The sequence below is a fragment of the Cornus florida genome, unplaced genomic scaffold (genome assembly GCF_030987335.1).
Source record: "Cornus florida cultivar Cherokee Brave unplaced genomic scaffold, ASM3098733v1 CherokeeBrave_3.0.0_Hap2_Chr03, whole genome shotgun sequence".
Lineage (NCBI taxonomy): Eukaryota > Viridiplantae > Streptophyta > Magnoliopsida > Cornales > Cornaceae > Cornus > Cornus florida.
The window spans coordinates 43,447,048-43,466,891 of record NW_026775573.1 but is presented as its reverse complement, the minus strand read 5'-3'; positions in this window follow the sequence as shown (position 1 = coordinate 43,466,891).

Below are 19,844 nucleotides of genomic sequence, written 5' to 3'. Positions count from 1 at the left end.
AATGAATTAAATATAATCGATTTAAGGGTTCCATTGGCTTAATTGAGTTTTAAACTTGATATTTGAAATGACTGGGATTTGTTTACTAGCATATATTAATTTGGGACCATTTGAAGTTGTTTAGAAGTTAGAGATTTAATTATCATGATTTAATTAAATTCTACTTTGTTGTTCCATTGACCTAACTAAGATTTTGAATGGATGTATGTAATAACCATGCAATGTTGTTTAACATGTGTTAATTAAGGGTCATTTGATTGAGATTTGAAACTTAAAGAAATTAATTAGTTTATTTAATTAATTTCCATTTCTATAGCATTAATGATTTAATCATATGTTTGACATTGGTTATATGTTTAAATCATGATTTTGGATTTTTATTAGATTCATGAGTTTATGATTTCAATGTTGAAATATATTGCCATAGTGTGTAACGAATCGCACACTGAAGATTCAACATTTGTCATACCATAGTAGTTGTGGACTTAAAGCATGTATTGTATATATTTCCAAATTTGTTTGTGCATGGTAAATAGTTGATTATCTTGTATATACATGTTGATATATACGTTGTTGCACAACTTGTTGATTTTGGAAACTTAGGGATGTCATTGTTTGACTATGGCTAGGACATGGTTCTAGTACGGAGGACTATCCCTTTACAGTCTAATGCGCACATAGGGAGGTTACCCATGGGCTAGTAACCCTAAAGTAACTATGGTGTCGGTCTAATCCGGCGTGATGTCCAAGTATCCACTTTGTTTGATTTTACATTTCGTTTCAAGTTGATAACTAGATGATATCGTAATTTGTTGTTCTTTAATTGATTTCTCGTTTTGAGTTTCAAGATGTTAACTTAGAGGAATCATGCTTTATGCGTTGCATTGGAAGTTCCAATGTTGGTTAAATTGCATCGATATTATGATTTGTGTTTTGATGTTCAAATGTAAGTTAGGAATGATCCTATAAATTCATTAGAACATAGACGTTAGGTGGCATGACCTACTTTTGTTGTTTTCGTATCTTAGGTTGCAAGTTGATACTTTTGAGAACCTATATCTTGTTGCTTTGTATAACATTTTTCTATGTTGTTTAAATTGCATGAATGATGTGATTTATGCTAAAAAAGATTTAAGGTAGCTTAGGATGTTCTGAGTCTCATCTTGACATAGACGTTAGGTGGCATGAGCTCCTTTGAATTATTTCACCTTAAGGTGATAATTTTGTAAAATGCTACATCAATGCATGTTCATTTCCTATGAATAGCTTTATGTTACTCACCCCGAAGTTACTGGGGATTTGTTTCAGGTATGAAGACTTGGTTCGTGATGTTCATCATACTTTGGATGACTTGTAGCTTTTAAGTTTCCATTTTATACAAATGTTAGCATGAAATATCATTTTGTAGCCTTATATGTCTAAACTTGTATCTTTGATTCCATATATGTAATGTGTACATAAGTACACATTTTACGATGTATTTGACTTGTGTGAGATGAGCCCAAAGGCCAATGACATTTATATTGCATCTTATGTAATTCTTGATTTCATGAAATGTTGTGAAAATATTGAAAAAAATCACAAGTAATTGTCTCACCATGGTTGCATCGGGTGTGGAAATTCTATTTTTATTTTTCTATAGGGTCTCATTAATCATATATGAAGTGTGGCCAAGTGAAAAATGGTAATTTGAAGCCATTTCATAATTTTAAATTTCAAAATTTTCATTTCATTTTCATTTTTACCTTTTTGGCGGTTGGGGGTTCGAATTTTGCATCGGTGGTATTTTTAAGCCATGGACCACTGTAGCACATCCTAATAGGTAAGTTGCGTTTGCGTGCATGATCTTTTTCAAGAAAAGCCTTATCCTTGGTAATTTAAGCCTTCTATGGACTCATTTTGCATTTTTTTTTTTTTTTGCATAATCTGATTCTAGGGCATTTTGGGGTTTTCCTTCGAGAAATAAATTCTGGTCTTCACATGGTCATTTAGAAAACAAAATTTTTTTTTTTTGGGGGGCGGGGGGGGGGGGGGGGGGGGGGGGGGTTCCAGAAAATGTCGTCTTGGTACCGGAAATCCCTCGCAAAGTTCAGTTTCCCGTTTTGCATTTTAGCAGCTTTTTAACCCTCGTGACCTGATTTCATGGAGGGGCATTCTAGGTACTTTACAATGTGTTTTTTTATTTTCTTTTATAGAGCTAGGTAGAAAACTCAATTTTGGGGGGGTTTCTTTTTCGTGTTTTTCCAGAAAAATTCATTTGGTAGCCCGTTTTTGATCTCAGATGTGGACAGTTACTGTAGCAACTTTTTGCTCTCTTGTCCAATTCTGATCTAGGGCCATTTTGGGGATTTTGCAGTGTGTCTTTTTCATTTCCTTCCACAAATTCGAGTAAAAAACTCGATTTTAGGGGGGGTTTATTCATTGTGTTTTTCCAGAAAAATTCGTTTCGGACCTTGTTTCGGCTTTCAGTTCTGACTGAATTGTTTTTTTTTCCTAGCATGTCATGGTGCTTGTCAGTGTGCTCGTGGGGTGCTCGTCTCAACATCGTGACGTCGACTTTTGTTTTTGCTCGTTCTCCTTCGTTCGGACTCTAAATCGAGTGAACTTTTTTCTGAACATGACTAATTTTTCGCTGTTTTTCCAACGCTGTACTCGGTTGCACCCGGATCTTCCTAAATAACTACCAATTTACCCTTTTTGCCTTAAATGCTCGTTTTTCTTCTTCATGTCGATTATCCTTCGTTCGGACTCCGACTCATGCGATTCTTAAGTCCATCTTGATTAGTTTTTCGTTGTCTTTCCAGAGGTGTGCTCGTTAGCACCTGAATCTATAGTTTTAAAAAATTACTATTTTGCCCCTAGGGGCTTATTTGTCATATTTTCAATCTTTTGTTTCCGCATCAGTTCTCATTGAGTTCCACGACCTCATGGAAGGTCACTTTGACTTCTTAGAGTCTTGTTTTCTTTTTTTACTTTCGCATTTCGGATCTATTATTGAATCATCCTTTTGGTTCATTACTGACGCACTGGCCTAAAAACCAGAGCCTTCACATAGCAATAACTTTCATTAATTGCACAATGTCTCCTCAAAAAAGTGAAAACAGCACTAATGACCCAGAATGAAAATATCTTCCAAAAATATTTTTTTTAAAACCCCTGAAATAAAATATCTTTAAAAGATATTTATGAAAAACACCCCATGAAAAGGAAAAGTTTCCAAAGAACTATGCATCCATGCCTCTATGGACAACGGGAGTATCCAGAATACTTTTCTACAAAGGCAAAGATATGTATTTCGTGGAAACCACTTAGAATGAAGATACATGAAATCAAAAACCAACTCCGAGCACAAAAAGTGAGATTGTGCCAAAAAGTGACCAATGGGAAAAAAGACAAAAATTCAATAGTGTCAAAAAACAAAAAATATGGAAATAACGCGGTCCCTTAAGGAAGTTGTCAATCTAAAGGAAAGAGTCTCAGAAACCATTTTCGAGTACTCGAGACAACACTAAGTGACGAGAAACCAAACTCAGAAAGGAAAAGACAACGGAAAAAATTTATCTGTAAAATTTGAGCAAAAAAGAAAGGAAGGAAAATGACCGGGTCATTACAACCTTCCCACCTTAAAGGGATTCGTCCCTGAAATCTAGCCCCAACAAAACAAAAACGCAAAACCAAGATAATTACGGAGTACATCTCCGAGTGTCCCACATAACATGCTACAAAAGCAATCCCAAAACTGAAAGACAACGTACAAACCAATGTCATTTTCACCTACGTGCTCACGACAGGACAACCTCTCAAAAGAAAAGTGACCACACGGCCACACGACAAATCAAAACTCACATATAGAACCCAAGGTCAGACAAAGGAACGGAAAGCAATAACCATAAGCATCCCCCCTGATGAACCATCATACCAATCCAAAAACAACCACCAAAAGAACTTTAAGAAAACCACGTATCAAATAAGGGTACTGAACAAAGACAACGTGGCAGTACGAATAACGACCAGAACCTGCCCACGATGTACTCAAATGTGTGGTAGCAATGATAGTGCCTAGTAGTCACCCACACTTACTCGTCAGTAAGGTAGCATCGACGGCAACTAGCACTCGCCCACAACACACAACTTGTACTGTAGCATGACAGTACAAGGCACTAGTTCATAACCTGCCCCCACTAGATCTACCCATGAAACCTCTCGAAACAAATGACATTGATGTTGTAAATCATCATTACCAAAAGCACCACGAAGACCAGACATTTTGTAAGAGTTAAGATATGGTCCAAAGATGTCAGGCCGGACCATTCTGGCCAATCCCAAAACTCTGACAACAATGCTATAGGTACCTCTACGCTCAAGGCCTTAACTCCTCAACACAAAAAAACTAACAACTCCAACGTCTCAAAATACTATAATCAATGACCTTAATCATGATTCCAAAGCCTAACAAGCAAATCAAAACCTTCTGAATTAGAATAAACCTCACCACAAGACATTTCATCGAAAGTCCTATATATCTCCTTGAAACAGATTAACTACAAAACCACATCGTAATCAAACATCAGACCCACATCACTATCACGAATAACTAAATCCTCAAAATACAGTCCACCAAGTGGCACACATATCCAAAATCCTGACAACCAAAGTCACATATCGAGTCTCTCAAAACCGTGCTTAACATCACCAAGCTAAATCAAAATTCCTCAATTTCCATCTAAAAACAACCACTGAAACTACGATTCCTCAAAACCACGCCAAGTCATAACTAAGATGAGAAAACTCCACAAATAAGCCATATCCGACAACGATCTTCCAAAATTTCTCCTAAAAGTCAACCATATCCAGGTCTCCAAAACCAAAGCAAGTCTCCAAAAGACATCCCTAAATTGCGTCAAACTTACACAATGAATCAACCAAATCCTTAATCAAATGGACACAAGTCCCTGCAAAATGATCTCACACTAATCAACTCACTCTGAGCACCACAACTTCGTCAACAAACATGACAAAAATTCCCCAAGGGGAGACACGAAGGAAAGGGAACCACCAGTCCATAGAAGGACAACACCACGACTCCATCTCTAAAATGAAAGACAATATGGTCAAAGACTTCACCCCTATATAGAAGTAAGTCGACCAAAATCTGTCAAATCCTCACCAAGGACTCAAGACAACAACGGTGATCCTCACGGACCAATAAACCCCAAAACTATGCACAAGGCGACGAAGAGAAGAGACTCATTCCTTGTGAAGTCCTTAACATGAACCAAGAAAAGGAGGAGAAACCCGATTCTCCCACAAGTGTCAACACGACGACCATGAAGAGGAAGCATTCTTCCCACCTTAAGGAAGTGGGCAGCTTAAGAAAAAACGGAGGTGATAACTCCTCGACAAGGAATTTCATAACAAAACCATTGTGGATACCCGCATACACACTACGTGCGACCGAGGGAAACAAAAAGGGAAACTAAACATAGAAGTCATTCAAATAACAAAGAAATGCAACTACCAGGTAAGTAAATCTACCCACATAGATAAAATCAAGGGTACATGCGGCACGTCTCCACGTAAACACAAAAGCATGTTATGAAAGCATAGTAAAAACATGGCATCTCTAAGCATATAAATAAGGCATGCTAATGTCACACAATAAGAAGACAAATGTGGATAGACCTCCACCTACTCATGCATCACACTATCATAAATCATACTACTAACATGGTAGTAAATGAAACTACAGAAGATAGAATGATGCAACAATGAACCCTATGGACATCGTGTCCTATAGTGTCTAAGTAAAAGAAAAAATCATCCCTAGCCATAAACTGTCTCCAAGAACCAATGCGACAACAACCTATCTCAAAATAAACGTGAGCCCTTACCAAAATGGTAAAACTCTAACGATCCATCTCTAAATCTAAAGGTGACACTCCAAGTGACACTGACAATGTAATGTTCTCTCTAACCCGAAATATCAATCAATCGACTCGACCATAAAAGCGTCATCACGCAAGGAGAACTCAAAGAAAATGACAACCATAGCCATACCAACAACAACCAAATCGATCACTACTACTAATCCCCAAAACAACCATCATCATCATAGATCAAAAGGACAACGCCTATCAAAACAAAACTAACATTGATTCCATCTGAACTGCACTTTTAGCTAGCCAGTATGGTAGCATGACAGTGCCATGCACCAGCCCATAAACGTACCCGCCCACGAAAATTGTAATCCCAAAGGAATCATTCTGAACAACCAAGGATCCTAAGAGGTCCATAACCTCATCATGGCCCAAAACCAACAAATCCAGCACTATAGCAACGCCAAATGACTCACCTTATGAGAGCCTAAACATAAGGTGTCTCTCCACCTGCCTCAAAACCAATGCTAGGTCGACAACAACCTATACTACCACAAAACCAACTGACAATCACCATCAACCTCACCTCGTGCTTTAATGACTAATTCTATATCATGCCAAATATGCAACACAGTCATGCATACACAAATCTAATCTAGCATACATCATATGTCATGCTCTTTACATTAGAATAAAATTATATTAGACAAACGACATGCCACATATAGTACATAAGCACATAAACATGTTATCAAGCCAAAATATGCTATCATAAAGCATATAAACACATAGAGCATGGTAACACAAGCATGATATGCACCCAAAACCCATTGTCCCAGGGTATTCAAACCTAAGAGCTCTGATATAACCTATGACGGCCCAAATTTTGCAACCCAGTACGTCAGTGATGAACCGAAAGTTGACCCGGCAACGGGTCTAAATGCGGAGGCAAAACCAAAAACAAGGTTTATAGAGATATCAATCATCCCTAAGACACCCAAGTGACTTTCCATGAAGTCACAAAACTCAAAGAGAATGAAAACAGAAGCAAAGTTCAAAATGGGCAAAAACCATTAACCAAGGGGCAAAATGGTTAATTTATAAATAAAAGAGAAATTTGACTCTAAACAAGTCAAATAAGGTACAAAGAACCTAAAATAATCATTTCACAATATTCCAAGAGGTTCTAAGAACTTTGAACAAGAATCCCACAAAACACCCATTCCCGGTTCAACCAAAATCCTAACACTACTTCACTAAAACTTGAATACCTCCCACTATGATTTGACTCTGAGAATAGCATTGGTATCATTGGAAATTTGACTCAAAATCCATGAATTTAGGCTTAAGAATCACCTCATTTGGGTTAGAAATGAAAGAGATATGACCGTTTGAAGTTGGAACAATAGTGTTGAAACAAACTAAAGAGGTAGCTGAGTGTATTCTATTTAGGTCGACCGAAATAGCCATTTTGGTCGATCGAAATGGGAAAAAACTCCCCAGAAAACTGAATTTTGAAGAAAAGTCATTTTGGTAGGTCGAAATAAGGCATCAGTCGATCGAAATAAACCTGAACAGTGAAAATGGCTATTGGAAAGTGATATTTTGATGTTCAAATAAATTCCAAAAGCCATCGGTAGACCGAAATGACCTTTTGGTTAACCAAAATGACTCGAAATGGCACTGAATAACCTGTTATGAATAAAAAATGTTGAGGCTGCACCCAAGCCTCAAACCCCCACATGAATGTGGTCTAAAAACATGATTTTAAGCTATACAAGCATGCCAACAAATGTACTTTACATAATGAAACGTGTTACAATGGCCCATGGCCTGATTAAAATTCATTTACAAAATTTGACATGCCAAACCCCCAAAGTTGGAAAAAATTACATTTTAAAGGTAAAACTTGAAGTTTAAATACATACACTTGAACTTTAACATTTGTGGCCCTTCGCCTCATGTCATACATATCAAAATTGTTCCAAATAGTGTCTCTATGTACACTTCACAGAATTTCTAGGAAAAAATGGCATATTGTACCTAACTAAGTATTACAACTTTATAGGCAAAACTTAAACATGCTAACACTTGCTTGTGAATTTTATGAAAAATTGATAGTAACAAAAGTATATTACCAATCCATGAATGTAGTTTGCATATTTACAAATACATGAACCAATTTCTAGTTGAACCTTTTTTATAAACTGAATTTATATTTTCACCCCTAAAGCTTATTTTATGCACAATTTACCCAACGAACGAATTGTGCAAGTTCTCAAATTTTGTCAAATAACACTTAGGAATTGTTACATCACACAAGAATTAGGAGACACGACGCGCAGCCTATACCAAAGAATAGAACTTAGATCTAGAATTATTCTAATACAAAATATTTTAGAAGCTAGACGATAAAGATTTTAGCTAAGTTTATGAATAGAATAGAATTTAATAATTTAGATAATTCTATAAAACAACTAGGAGAAAATCTTGATTATATTAAGAAACAAGTAGCATAGAATTCTAGTCCAAATAATTTAGATAACAAGATAATATTGGTCGCCATTAAGGATATAAATAGTGATATTAAAAATATTGCAGAAAGTCAAAAGATAATTATTGACTATTTAAAATCGCTTAAAACTGATATTCAAAGGTTATTACAATAGTTTTATAAGCACTAGTAATCCTGATTATCTAACAGTTTTAGCAGAACTTTATAAAATTGATAAAGACCCCGTAAGAATTACAAGTTTTAAGACGGACGTGCAATCAACTAATATAAATATTAGGCAAAATAACTTTTTAATACAATTATTACTCCAGTTATCTGAAAAAGTTAATAAACTAGAAAAAAATTAGAAGTAATACAAGAAAGTATTCCCAGAGAATCATCTAAATTATCAGATAAAATTAAGGTTATAAAGTTAACAACTAATCATTTCTCGGCCCCAATCACCAAACGTATAAATCTTTTACAACCACATAGAGAATGGCCATTTTCCTTAGAAAAGCTAAAGAAATAATGAGGGTAGAAAATCTTTATAGTAACGAGCATGATGCTAAAAATTATATAGAACAAGGAATGAAGAAGGTACCAAATAAAGTCAATCTTTATTCCAGTAATTTATTAGATTTCCAGAGCAAGATATATAATCACCTTAGCCAGAGAAGAATAAATGCAGTTAACAATCAAGTTATATTAGACCTTATAACACCAGAGGCTTTTCAAGAGTTAAATAAAAATAATTTAGAACTTATGCATTTAGGCGTAATAATGATCGGATTAGTATGATTAAATAAAGCAGAAGTAGGAACTAGAGCGCTTGCTTATATTTATGATGATCGATAGAATAACTATCAACAAACACAAATAACCAGCGCTGAAATAGACCTAGCAGCAAATGCAGCCATCATAGGATGCATCCCTAATTACATGATGACTTCTAGAGAATTCAGTAAACATATTAAGATAGCTATATCCACAAAAGGATATAATATGACAGGACAATTTGAAACCTATTAGTTAATACTTTATTTATGGGAAAAACGGTTAATCAATATAATTTAAAATTTTAAAGCTCAATTCAGTGACATAGTTAAACCTTTTAGTAGCAAATATGTCTAGATGATAGAAGCTAGAAAAGTAAGCAGCGTTACACATGAAGGAACAGAATGGGAATTACCTAATCTTACTACTACCACTAAAAGGATCCCTGAAAGTAATATGATATATGTGAAAAATAGTGGAGCAGCTACTATAAGATTTAGTAATTATAAAAGGCAGGATAATTTAGTTGATGATACCCAAGAAGACTTTTTAACTACATTAATAGAAATAGAATCTCTTGAAGAAATAAATGTTCTTTATGATAGATTAGAAGATGAAATTCTAGATAAAATAATGCATGATTTTGATAATCTTGAGCTAGAAGAATTAAAAGAAAAATATCCTGAGACAAATTATCAACTTATAGAAAGCATTTATCTAGAAGAAGGAAATAATGATGACATTAAGAGACATATATTAAAAGTAGGGTTTGAGTCCTTTTACACAAAGCATAAACTAAACACTTTAAAAGAAGAATTAAGTGTCATAGATCATAGAGATGGAAAGGAACCAGAAGGATTTACCTCTCAACCTACAAAACTTACAGGATCAGTAGATCAAGAAATGCATAATGCAATTAGTAGTACTAATAGAACAAATGACGAATATAGTACTAGATAAAGATTACAATCTTCATAAGAAACGTATGTAGAAAATAGAAATATACCAGATACGTCTACGTGGATACCAAATTGTAGAAGATATGATAATATTCCATCACATGATGCAGGAACTATTTTAGAAATATCTAGACATGATCCTCAAGATTGGGTAAGAGTAATTGAAAATTGGGAGCAAGACTATATTAGAACGTGTATTCTAACCAAATTTGATAACAGATCCCAAGCCTTAACTTATTGTGAAACTTTACTTAAAAGAACAATCTATGACTGGTGGAAATCTTACAAAATTAGTTATGCTAATGATTATGCTATCCTAAAGGATACCTTTACAATTCAGATGTTTACCAGTTTAGTCAAAAGGGTATTATTAGGTGAAGACAGATTACTAGAAGAAACATAAATTAAGCAAAACGAAGCCTTACGTAATTTAGAATTACTACAGATTTGTGACTTTAGATATATAAAAGACTATACAAAGTTTTTTGAGTATTTCGCAGCTACAGGAAAAACTAAAGACAAAACTCTACTAGATAGATATCTTCAGAAATTGCCAGGAAGTATAGGGACAAAAATATAGGAAAAATGGTTAGAAAATCCTAGACGAGAAAGGTTAACCATAGGAGATAGAGTAAATCATGTTTATAACATGTTAAAGGCCGAATGTAAACTATGCAAAGAATCTAAACAGATTAAGAAATAACTCTATTTTTCATGTAGACAATTTGACTTTCCACCATAATATGGTTGCATGCCCCAGAAAACCTATAAACAAAACAAACCTAGGAAATATAACTTGAGAAAAAGTAAAACATATAAAAAATATCGTAATAAAAAACCTTATATTAAAAATAACCCTAGACCTTTTAAGAAACGTCCATGGTATAAAAGACAAAAAATAAACAAAGAAAAGAAAGATAATAAAGATAAAAATATGAAATATGGGAAAATTAACATTCTACCCACAAGAGAAAGAAATTGCAAATGTCTTATTTGTGGAGACCCAGGTCATATAAGGCTAAATTGCCCCTGTAGATATAAACAAAACCCTATTAAAAGAATTCAAGAGAAAATCAATATCCTTGAAGATATTGAACACCAGATAGAATAATTATATGAATTAGAAAGTATTTATGATTCGGATGATGATAATGAAAGCATATATAGTATCAAAAGCATAGATAATGAATTCGATCTTGATAAAGATCTTGAATAAGGACTTCATTCTATCGAAGATTTCATTTACACTGTAAGCAATACATCATGTCATTATGATTCAGTTAAGTTTCATTTCTCCTCTTACAAATGTAAACAATGTAACTCCTGCATTGAAGAAGGTCATTACTGTAAAGACCATTGTAAAACCCTATTATGTAATAACTACTATTCTAAATATGAACTTAAGATAGAAGATACATTTGTTGAATCCATAAATTCAATATATAAACCCTCTAGTCTAATCCAATTCCCTATAACTTTAGAATTTAAAGAAAAATTAATTCAAACCTCAGCTATGTTAGATACTGGAGCATCTAAAAGCATAATTCAAAAACATCTAGTACCAGAAGAAGCTTTAGTAAAGTTAAATTATAATGTTAATATGAGTCAGTATAATAACGAAAAACTTCCAATAACTCATTGTGTTCAAAATATTCCTATACTGATTAATAACGAAAAGTTTGTTTTACCTCAAACCTACGTAGTTAATAATATTCCCAGTACTTATGATTTTATTTTAGGATTAAATTTTATAAACTCACTCACCGTAGGATTCATGTATACCCCTACGGGTTTACAATTTTTTAAGAAAGGAACCTTTATTCTATCTAGAGATCCTTATATTCCTCAAAAAGAGAAATAACCCATTACTTATATCAATACTTTACCTATGACTGAAGAAACTATAGAAGAAAATTTATTTGATGTGACTAAATTTTTAGAAGATGTTTCTGAAGCCTTAATGTTTCTTAGTCATTTAGATGAACCAAAGATTTTTCTTAATAATAAAGTTATATTAAAAAATCCTAAATTAAATATAGATAATCTTTTAAGATTAGCTAAAACTACTGAAATTTTAAGAGAAGATCCCCAGAAACACTAGTATAAAAATAAAATAGAAGTAAAATTGAATATAATAAACCCTTTCATAACTATAAAAACTCAAGATAATCCTCATACCCTAGATAATCAAGAGGAATTTCAAAAAAAAATCAAAGAACTTTTATTACTCAAAGTAATAAGAAAAAAGCAATAGCAGATATAGGAGTCCAACTTTTATGGTTAAAAACCATGCTGAAATAAAAAGAGGAAAAGCTCGTATGGTTATCAATTATAAACGATTAAACGATAATACTTATGATGACAGCTATAAAATTTCTAATAAAGATGTTTTAATAAATCAACACAAGATAGAAAATGGTTTTCTAAATTTGACAGCAAATTAGGATTTTAGCAAATCCGTATGGCTGAAGAATCTATTGAATGGACTGCATTCACATGTCCTGAAGAACATTATGAATGGTTTATAAAGCTACTCGTAGGAGATGAGCATGCATAGACTTAACATTTTACAAAATTATCACCTTATTCATGCACTTTAAATAACATAGAAGCATGTGGTAGAACACGACGAAATATTCAATATACAAGTATACTTGGGAAGAATGAATTATCAAGCAATTTAACAAAATTGGTACTTGCAATATATTTCAATGATATATATAATTTCTCAAATTTATCAACTTAAAGTTTAAAACTCAAAACCAACAAAATGATACAATGCAACATAGTTGGAGTCTCCAATATAGCATATCAAACTATAGATCATCAAAGTTACTAACTTGTAATCAAAATTGCAGAGTTAACCAAACTGCTATAATTAAACGTAATTGGAACCTCCAATATAAAACATCAAGTTATAAATACTCAAAGTTATTAACTTGAAAATGAAATTGCGAAATCAAACAAAAGTGGATAATCGGATATCACACTGGATCAGACCGACAACGTGGTTACTTTAGGATTACTAGCCCACGGGTAACCGCCCTGTGTGCGCACTAGACTATAGAGGGACAATCCCCCGTACTAGAACCATGTCCTAGCCGTAATCAAACAATGACATCCCCAAGTTTCCAAAATCAACAAGTTGTGCAACAATGTATATATCAACATATATATACAAGATAATCAACTATCAACCACGCACAACCAAATTTGGAAACACAATACAATATATGCTCTAAGTCCACAAATATTATAGCATGAAAGATGTCAAAAAACAAAGTTTGCAACTCATAACACATGACAAAAATATATTCAATGAAGGAAACATATTCTCATGAGTGTAAATATAACAACAATGTTATCCAATGCTCAAAACATAAACAAATGAATATACAACAGGTCCAAGTCCATAATTTAAACATAGAATCAACTTCTAAAACATAATCAAATCCAAGGAACAATTAGAAAGAATTTAATTAAATAAAATAATTAAATTCTCTAAATTTTAAATCAATTATAAATAACCTCAATTTAATATATATTGAAGGACATAGCATGGTCATCACAAATATAACATCAAATAACTAAATAAGTGATTAAAGAACTTAAAATAAAATTAATTAAGCTAATTAGTTAATTTCCTCTAGATTTTTAAATAATTACAAATGCTCTCAAATTAACATAGGTCAGAGAACATGCCAAGGCCTACTTTAATATCACATATCTCATTGATTTCATGCACGATACAACCATGTGAATTAAACTTTCACCAAAGAAAAATATTAAAAAAAAGTTACAATTCTCATTCAAATAATCCAATTTAATATATGTCAACAAGCATACCAAGGCCTAAATTTCTAGCATGCCACAATTTAATTCCAAATTACACATCATCATGATAATTAAATCTTAACCATAGAAAATAATTAAATTAAATTCTAGATTATGAACAACAGCATGCATACAAGTTGAATAAGTATCAATAGCATGCAAGACAACAAAAATATGAACCTATAACATCCCCTACCTCTACAAGAGAGAGGATATTTTTTTTGAAAAAGATGAGGGAGAGATATGAATTTTCCTTAATTCAAAATAGTGAAGTTTTTAAATTTTGGTAAATTTTTCTTATCTCAAACGAGTATGGGGAATTTTCCTTAATTCAAAACAGTGCAGTTTTTAAACTTTGGTAAATTTTTCTTATCTCAAAGCGGTACAGTTTTCAAACTTTCTTTAAATTAGTTGATGTGGTTTAACACTTAAATAGATTTTAAATGTCACGTGTCAATCTTTAGCGAATTCAACTTAGAATAACTTAGAGAATATTTAACTTAGAGGATCCAAGTCCTATATGCATGTGTGTATCAATGTGAATTGACCTATTTGTGTGTGTATCAGTGTGAATTGACCTATTTGTGTGTGTATTAGGATTTGTTCACTGTTAATGGGTATGTGTGTGTATATATATATATTATAAAACAATACTTGCCTTAGGCCGCATAAGAAGGAACCTCCTTCTTATGATATGGTGGCCCAATAAAATATTAACAGGTGTTTAAGCTTTAAAAGAAAAGAAAATGATGACTTGTAACGACCCGGTCATTTGCCTTCCTTTCCTTTTTTCCTGAAATTTTACGAATGAATTTTTTTCGTTTAATTTTCTTTTCTGAGCTCTGTTTCGTGTCTCTTAGTGTCATCTCGAGTGCTCGGAATTGGTTCCTGAGACTCTTTTCCGTGGATTGACAACTTCCTTTGAGGACTGAGTCATTTTCATATTTTTCGTTTTTCGACACTATACGCTATTTCGTCCTTTTCCCTATTCTGTCTTATCTCCGTTTGTCAGTTTTTGGCACAACCTCACTTCTCATGCTCGGAGTTAGTTTTTGACTTCACGTGCCTTCATCGTGAATGGTTTCCACGAAATATGTATCTTTACTTTTGCAAGAAAGTACTTTGGTTGCTCCTGGTGTCCATAGGGGCATGGATGCAAAGTTCTTTGAAATTATTTTCTTTTCTTGGGATGTTTTTCGTAAATATCTTTTAAAGATATTTTATTTCAAGGGTTTTTAAGAAAATATTTTTGGAAGATATTTTCATTCTGGGCTATAAGTGCAGTTTTTACTTTTTGGAGGGGCCATTGTGCAATTAATAAAGTTATTGCAAAATGTCTTATTTTGAGCCTAGATCCTCGTACAGGATTCATTTTCATATTTCATTGAGTTGTGTACTCTTAGAATTTCCTCATGGTCGATGTTTTCCAATTTCAGGGTTTTTGGCCCCAGTTTTCGCCAAACTTGTTTTGGGTATAACTTTCTGCTCGGGACTCAGTTTTTGATGTCGTTTCTTCCATAAATCATATTTTATCATTTTGAATCTTTTTTGTTCACAAAGTTTTGCCATTTGAGTGAGTATGCTCAAATTTTACTTTTTCGGACCCGGCGGGGCCCGTTCGGGGCACTTTTTTAGATTTCTATAAAAGGGGGGTAAGATATTTCATTTTTCATCTTCTCCCCTCTTCATGCACGACCTGGAGCTCCCATGGCAGCCCAAGGGGTGCTGCCATCTTCTCTCTCCTCTTTTGGTTCACTTTTCCTTGATGGAAAGTCTTCAGCCTTAACATTTGTTGTTCCCCTCGCCGTGCTCTACCTTTCCCCCTTATTAGAATTCAGTTTTGACCATTTCTTGAGTTTGGTTTTGAGGTCAAGTTATGATTTTGATGGGGCTTTCATGGGGGTTATGTTCACGGCGTTGTCCCCGACAAAACCTAGTAGTTTCGTCGGATTCGGAGCCGTTCCATTTTGATGGCATTTGAGATTTTCATCTCAAATTGAGGTAGGGGATGTTTTAGGTTTAAATTCTAGTTATATAGCATACTTGTGATACTTATACTACTTGTTTGCATGATTAAATATAAAATCTAGAGATTTTATTATTTATTTTTCTTGTACGGGATCTAATTTTCCCGGTTGCTCATAACTTGGTTTAAACATGTAGCATGATTTTATATTACCCCTTGATATGCTCATTGTCATGTATTAAAATTGGAACATTTGAATAAGTATTAAAGAATTTATTTAATGTTTATCTTAGGTGAAAGATTAATTCACATGGCCTTAACTAGCTTGAAATTAATATGTGTTAGCATATTATATTAGGCCTTAGTATGCTCTTCAACATAGTTGAATTTGAAAGTAATTGGAGGTGTTTTGAAAATTAATAATTATTAATTAATTTGATTAATTAACTTGTTCCGAGTGCACTATTCACTCCATTTGAATTCCGACTTGATAATCTTGATCTACATGCCATATAGCTTCACATATATTTGATTTAGAATATTCGGTGAGGTTTTGAAACCTTTCATTTAATTAATTTCCTTGTTTAGATTTAATCCTCATTGTGATATACAACTTGGAATTGAATTGTGGCATGCTAGAAAATTAAGCTTAGGTATAGTTGTTCACATATATTAAATTGGGATTAATTGCATGAGAATTGCAACTTTTAATTTATATTTAACTTTAGTGAAAGTTTAATTCACACGGTCTTAAATTGAATGAAATAAACTTGTAATGTGATATTACATTAGTTCTTGGCATGCTTTCCAACATAGGTTAATTTGAGAGCATTTGATTAAGTTTGAAAATCTAGAGATTTTAATTAAAAGAATTAATTAAAATCTATTTTGTGGCCCCATTAGCTTAATTAAGGTTTTAACTTGATGTTTGTATTAGCCATGACTTGTTTACTAGTATATATTAATTATGGACCATTTGAAGTTGCTTTAGAACCTTGGTAATTAAATTAGCATGATTTAATTAAAGTTCTACTTTATTGTTCCAACAACCTAATTGAGTTTTAGAATTGATATAGGTGATGACCATACCATGTCCTTTAACATGTATTAAATTGAGGTTATTTGGAATTGAATCAGAATCTAGAGAATTTAATTGTGTTTATCTATTTAAATTCTTTCAATTTGCTCCATGATCTAGTTGTGTTTTAGAAGTGGTTTCTATATTCAAATCATGGACTTAGACTTGTTGTATATTCATTTGGTTATGTTTTGAACATTGGATAACATAGTTGCTATGTTTGTATTCGTGATAATATGTTTTCCTTGTTGAATATATTGTTGCCTTGTGTAATGATTTGCACACTTCGTGTTTAACATCTTTCATGCATAGCGTGTAACGAATCGCACACTGAAGATTCGACATTCATCATATCATATTAGTTGTGGATTTAGAGCATGTATTGTATAGGTTTCCAAATTTGGTTGTGCTTAGTAGATAGTTGATTATCTTGCATATTCCTGTTGATATATGCGTTGTTGCACAACTTGTTGATTTTGGAAACTTGGGGATGTCGTTGTTTGACTATGGCTAGGACGTTGTTCTAGTACGGGGGATAGTCCCTCTATATGGTCTAGTGCGCACATAGGGAGGTTACCCATGGGCTAGTAACCCTAAAGTAATTATGTTGTCGGTCTGATCCGGCGTGACGTCCGAGTATCCACTTTGTTTGATTTTGCATTTCATTTTCAAGTTGATAACTAGATGATGTTGTAACTTGTTGTTTCTTATTTGTCGTTCCATTTTAAGTTACATGATGTTAACTTTGTGAAATTATGCTTTATGTGTTGTATTGAAAGTTCTATTGTTGGTTAAATTGCATCGATATTAAAAATTGTGTTTTAACGTTCTAATAAAGCTTAGGATTGATCATATTGATTCATTTATAATATAGACGTTAGGTGGCATGAACCACTACTGTTATTTTGTGCTTTAGATTCTAAGTTGATGGCTTTGAGAACTTAAACCTTATTGCATTGTATAACATGCTCTTTTGTTGTTGAATTGCATAGATAATGTGATTCTTGTTAACTTGTATTCAAATATGCTTTTGTCATGCTGTATGGATTACTCTAGACCTAGTTCAATTGTATTGAAAATGCAATTCATGCTAATATATGCTCAAGCATTCTTCTTGTCGTGTTCTTTGGATTATCCCAACCATGATTCGTTTCATACACGTATGTATATCATGATTCTTGTTGCTTAGACTCTAAGGTAGCTTAGGATGCTCCCCAAGTCTCACTTAGACATAGACGTTAGGTGGCATGAGCCCTTTTAACATGTTTCACCTTAAGGTGATAAATTTGTAAAATGCTAGGTCGATGCATGCTCATCTCCTACGAGTAGCTTTATGTTACTCACCCATACGATACTGGGGCATATTTCAGGTACGAAGACTTGGTTCGTGAAGCCTAGCATTCCTTGGGTGTCGTGTAGTTTTCAAGTTTCCATTTCATGCAAATGTTAACATGAAATGTCATTTTGTAGACTTGTATGTCAAAATATGTATATTTGATTCCATGTATGTAATGTGTACATAAGTGAACTCCTTTCAATGTATTTGACATGTATGAGATGAGGCCGGAGGCCAATGACATATGTATTGTATTCTATACAACTTTTTAACTTCATGAAATATTATGAAAATCTTGAAAAATCGCAAGTCATTACTTCACCATGTTGCATCGGGTGTGGGAATTCCATTTTTATTCTTTCATAGGGTCTTATTAATCTTGTATGAAGTGTGACCAAGGGCCAAATGGTTATTTGACTCCATTTTACATTTTTGGATTCCATGTTTTCCATTCCAAGTCCATTTTTGCCTTTTTGCCCGCTGGGGCGTCGGATTTTGTATCGGCTATTTTTAAGCCATGGACCATTGTAGCGCGTCTAAATAGGTAAGTTACATTTGCGTGCATGGTCATTTCCGGGCAAAACCTTATCGTTTGTGTTTTGAGCCTCTTGTGAATTCATTTCGCATTTTTTTTTGCATTTTCTGATCTAGGGGCATTATGGACCTTTCACATCAGTTTTATTTTTATTTTCTTCTTTTGACATGGTTGAATAGAAAACATGATTTTAGGGGGGGTTTCTTCTTCGTGTTTTTCCAGAAAATGTCGTCTTGGTACCGGAAATCCCTCGTGAAGTTTCAGCTTCCAGTTTTCATTTAGCAGCTTTATGACCCTCTTGTTCAGTTCTGATCTAGGGGCATTTTCGGGATTTCACAGTGAGTTTTTTTCGATTCTGTTTGCTTAGTCGGGTAGAAAACTCGATTTTAGGGGGGGTTTCTTCTTCATGTTTTTCCAGAAAAACTCATCTTGACCTCCGTTTCAAGCCTCAGTTCTGGGCAGATCAAAAAAAAATGTAGCAGCAGCCAAGGGCTGCCACCATGCCATGTCTTTGGGCGCCAGCATGCACGCCGGTGGGCTCACGCATGGGCGCCGTGTGCGCCATGGCCCCTCGTCGGGCCACCGTGACGTCAATTCTTCTTTTGGGGTTTTCTCCTTCGTCCGGACTCCGATTCAAGTGAATTTTTTTTTGAACTTGACTAATTTTTCGCTGTCTTTCCAACGGTATGCCCAGTTGTACCCGGTTCTTCCTAGATAATTACCAGTTTACCCTTTTGCCTTAAGTGCTCGTTTTTCTTCGTCATGCCGTTTCTCCTTTGTCCGGACTCCGAATCATGCGATTCTTGAGTCCATCTTGATTAGTTTTTTGTTGTCCTTCCAGCGGTGTGCTCGGTGGCACCCGAATCTACAATTTTTAGAAATGACTATTTTGCCCCTGGGGGCTTATTTGTCATATTTTCGATCTTTTGCTTCCGCATCAGTTCTTGTTGAGTTCCACGACCTCATGGAAGGTCACTTTGACTTCTTAG